The sequence below is a fragment of the Anopheles darlingi genome, chromosome 2 (assembly GCF_943734745.1).
Source record: "Anopheles darlingi chromosome 2, idAnoDarlMG_H_01, whole genome shotgun sequence".
NCBI lineage: Eukaryota > Metazoa > Arthropoda > Insecta > Diptera > Culicidae > Anopheles > Anopheles darlingi.
In genome coordinates, this window is record NC_064874.1 from 27,332,436 (window position 1) to 27,336,902 (window position 4,467).

The 4,467-nt window shown below is 54.7% G+C and overlaps 1 protein-coding gene across 2 annotated transcripts in view; it reads left to right on the plus strand.

Annotated features, from left to right (window-relative positions):
* Nucleotides 1-1,971: 1,971 nt before the first annotated feature.
* LOC125949893 (cartilage oligomeric matrix protein) overlaps nt 1,972-4,467 on the plus strand; it is a 9,019-nt gene continuing 6,523 nt past the window's right edge. Inside the window, exon 1 of one of the 2 annotated variants that reach the window (XM_049677343.1) lies at nt 1,972-2,255. The gene's annotated coding sequence lies outside the window, so the exon portion shown is untranslated. The remainder of the gene's footprint in view (nt 2,256-4,467) is intronic. The other variant, XM_049677344.1, reaches the window with a different exon arrangement.

Here is a 4,467-nt window from a genome sequence, read left to right on the forward strand (position 1 = left end):
AAATGCCACACTGGCCCCTTTAGTTACTGCCGGTTGGCCCTTCCAAAAACTTTCTTTAATTCGTCCTGCTGGAAGGGGAATCGACATCGGTGCGACAGTTCGTGGTGCTCCCATTCCCGCCCCCGGCCGCGGTCGACCGGCTGGTAAGTAGTAGCTCAAGGACATTCCGGGGAGCGACATTGAATGGGCCAATCGGTACCGTTGGCTACAATTAACCAGATAACCACCGTAGCTGCTTTTGCTGCATCGCGGCTGCGTGGCTGATACAGGCTGATGGATTGGTGGTGGACTCATCGATCGGTCCGCGATGGGACCGCGAAGAAGCACTCCATTAACCGCGCGTGTGTGCCCGCGCATCGATCCACCTTGATTGACCGTGAGGCATCCAAGGTCCCCTCCGATGATACCCGGTTCTGCTGGTATCGGATCGAAGGAAGGAAGGGACAGGTTTTCGGAGGTCGATCGAACCCTTTTGCATTCGATTAACATATGCCAGCGCTCGCCTCTTGTCTACGCTTCTTACTAGCTGCAGCACATCTACTCAACAGTCACACACACACTCAAACATTTGCATGCGCTGTGGCCTATCTGCGAACCCGCTCAACAGTACAGAGATTGAAACATAAAAATGTTGACATGCAATTCAGCCTGTCAGGGATCGCAAAATAGCGGTTCTGGCGGGCGCAATTGCGATATGTACATTACATAAATTTCAGGCCATTAACCAACGATCCCGGCCCGGCCTGGACACAACCCAGTCCAGTCCCGTCCGTTTGGTTTTGAGATCAGGAGGTTTTCCAGGAATCCGAAAAGTCATCTGGACCGGACAGGATCGAGACAACCCACGGACCGTCACAACGTTAATGTGAAAAACATTGACGATGTCCACACGGGCGGTACCGCTTCTACCTCGCCTTCGCATAATGCGCGCCCCACACTCCCCCAATAAAGTACCGATCGTGATGGTGATCGAGCCGCCCTGACCGTCCGTACGATACGGCGTTCCGATGCTCCGCTGACGGCGCACGCGGTGGCAGCATCATTAGCGGGAAGATGCGCGCGATCAACTAGAGCCGACGTGGTCAGTTCTCGCGACGCGACGAGTCGAGGTGACAACGACGACGACGACGCCCGCCACGAAGATGGACAGGTTTGCTTCGTTCGCGCGGGCGCTTCCTCTTCGCTTATGTCTCTTATGCTGGGCTGGACGACGACGACGACGACGACGACGACGACGGTAACGGTGGTGGTGACACTCCCGGGAGTAGTGCGAAGAAGCAGAAGACGGGCGTCCGGGCTTTTCGGTTTTTATTAGCCAACCCATTAGATGGTAATGACCAATGATGCCGTGGAATGACATCCGTCGAGCGTCGGTAGCGGGGAAGAGGGGAAGGGGAAAGCCAGCTGATTTTGCCATACGAACCGCACGCTCCGGCGGCGGCGATCTGGTGGCGCTGAGTTGTGACAGTTTTATCGTGGAAGGTAGGTAGGGTGGCGGTAGTCCGGTTTGTCCGGACGATGGCACGGGGTAACGGGGTGTGAAACACGTCGAGGGGCTCCTGGGCTCCGGCTTGCTGGAGAAAAATTCAAAAAATTCAAAAATCCAACCACATGCGTGCGTGCGTGCGGCATGGTCATCATAATCGTAATCTGTTTCACAAACCGCTCTGCTCTGCTATCCGTCGTCGTCGTCGTCGTCGTCGAGCGGCATCCGAAAGTGTGGGCCTCAGCCCTTACCTCTTCACTTCATTCCCTGTCCCAAAGATCCAAAGCATCAACAGCAGATCCGCCTACCGCCGACCAAACCATGGAGCCGACCTAGTGCCGAGGTCCGCGGACGCGCGGACGCCGTGCCGTGCCGTGTCTAGACGCGTGTGGTACGCGATGCGCGGCCTTCAGTCTGCTGTGAGATCGCGCAGCGTTTGGTCGATCTTTGTCGCGATCGATCGGGATCGGGTTGAAATACCACCAAATACGTCCGGACGACGAGGACGTGCGCGCCGTGTACGGGACCGTGGCCAGGACTTCCAGTCTAGTGCAGGAGTGATAAGAAGTGAATTCTTGGGCAGTCAACTGCCCGGGTGCTAGATTATCGGTCAGCTTATCCATTGGTTACCGACGTGGTGACGAAAAGGAAGTGTTTTGAAGTGTCGTTTAGTGTATTCCTTCATCCCTATCGTACATTATCCTGACCTTTGACAAGGTGTTCCGAGTGCAGCTGACTGATTCGACGCGTCACACAGTCACACGTGTGAGTGAGTATCCTTTGCGTGATCCTTATAGTTAAGCACAACGATGTGCCTCACGAGGACGATCTCTGCGGTGATCGTTGCGATTTCGTTCGTTCTTGCCCAAAACAAAAAAAACTCGTCAACTCGCCCGTCCGGTGACGGTTTGGGATCGGATTTTCGGACCGTTCGCTTATTTCCGGTACGGCACAACCGATACGCATGTCCATTTTTGTGCCAATGACTTCCGAAAACGGCAAATCGGTACTCGAAATGCCAGATGTTGTGTGCGCGCGCGACAATCGATCCATTCGTTCCTCCTTCCCCCCGACGGGGGTACTTGGGGCAGCCTCGGGCCCGCGGGTGGCGGGAGATTGGAGCAAAGGAACCGTCTGTAGGAGTGGTGGGGAGGCACGTGGGGCAATGGAATCAAAGCGATTTCCACTGTGTCGTCCACACCTCTGCAGCAACAGCAGCACCAACAGCAACAGCCTCCACAGCAACCATCATCAGGGCTGCTGAGGACCCAGCCCGGCTGGGTGGGGATTGGGGAGTCGACAAGAGGACGGGAGGGTTTGCTACCCACACGCCTGTTTTCGAACTCTCCGTCCGTCCGTCTTGTCCCGTGCTTCGCTTCGAACGCTTTTAAAGACGCCTACGCGCCACCATTCCGAAGCTCCGCGGGCGCTAACCCGCTCCCAGCGCACCCCCCTGCACCCGTTTCCCCCGTACGTTGCACCGCCAACGGGCTACCACCGAACGATTCGATTCCGATTCCGAGCCGCCGTCGCCGGAGTTCCATCGAGAGTCCACCGCCGCAGTGGCTGTGGTGCGTTCGGTTTTGATTGCCGTCGGTTCGTCGCCTGTCGCGTCTGGGACCTTCTTGTCTCTCGTTCATGAGCGTGCTCTCTCTCTCTCTCCCTCGCTTTATCTCCTTTTCGGTTGCTCTCTTTCCCACGAATACACGGCGGATCTTGTGGGATGCAGCGCGTTCGCGGGATTCGACGAGAATTCCTGTTTCTGCTGCCGCATCGTCAATCCAAGTTCTTCTCAGGTATAAACCCATCTGTAGCAGAAAGAGCAGCACTCGAACAACAGCGGGGTGTGCGTACGTGCGGAACCAGGTGGCGGAAGGTGGCCGGGACATTACGATGTCGCTCGTATGTCGCCTTTATCGTGGCACACGGGTGGACTGTGGGTGCCAAGAGCCTTTTCTTATGCTGGGGCAAGGGGTTTGGACTTGAGACTTGAGGCAGGGGGCTTGAGAAAACCAAAAACAGAGGACTTCGACTACGTCCGAAGGATCGCTCCGTGGGTAGCGGTGACAAATCGAGAGCAACAAACTAAACAGGCTTAAGCCACCAGTAACGCTCCGGCGCTGATAAGCGTTTTAAAGCGCTGGACGAGGCGAACGATCAGACAAACAACAAATACAATTAATAACAGCATCCATGCGCTGTGTCCATGTGTCCCCCGGGCTGATGGTCTCCGTCTGCATTTTATCGGATTCGTCCTGGGAGTCCCACCTCGGTTGGTTTGGAGACGACAAGGAGGCAAAGAATCCAACTGGCAGGTTGGGTGCAAAATCATAAAGAAGAGGCAATAGCCGCGGCAAATGCAGCTCGCAGACGAAGGTGTTAACGGGGCGCAGTGAGGATAACGCGAACGACGGTGAGGACGAGGACGATGGCGAAGGCTTCGAAGGGAATGTCAATTATGATTTATGTTCCATTTAGCAACGGAGCAACATGAAACCTTGGGAGATTACTTCAGTCGCTTCGCTTTCGGCTTCGGTCGAGTTCAGTCCTCCGAAACCGAAAACCTCATTAGCGCATGCAACCGGGCGCGGTGTGCGTAGCTTCCACGTTCCCGAGTGTTAATTAGTTGCAGTAAAGCCACGCTTTGCAGGAATTCATGTATAGCGAGCCATATCAATTTCCACCTGCAATGAAAAGTGCTCATTAAGCATCATCTGACTACGTGGACGCACTTCGAATGTGGTTTTTGGGAGCCGGGAAATTGAAATACATGATAATTGACGACGGCAATAATGAGCTGTTATCGACTGGTGAAGTTGGTCCCTCCACAGAAGGGTTTATAAGGTTCGCCAGTATCAAACATTCTTCTCGTTTTGCGTTCCGGTTGTACTGGTAAACGGAAATTGGAGGTCTTTTGTGCTTTAAGGAGAAAGGACAATCGGTGTTCCAATGATTTGCTCGTTTTATTCTCCAACAAGGGA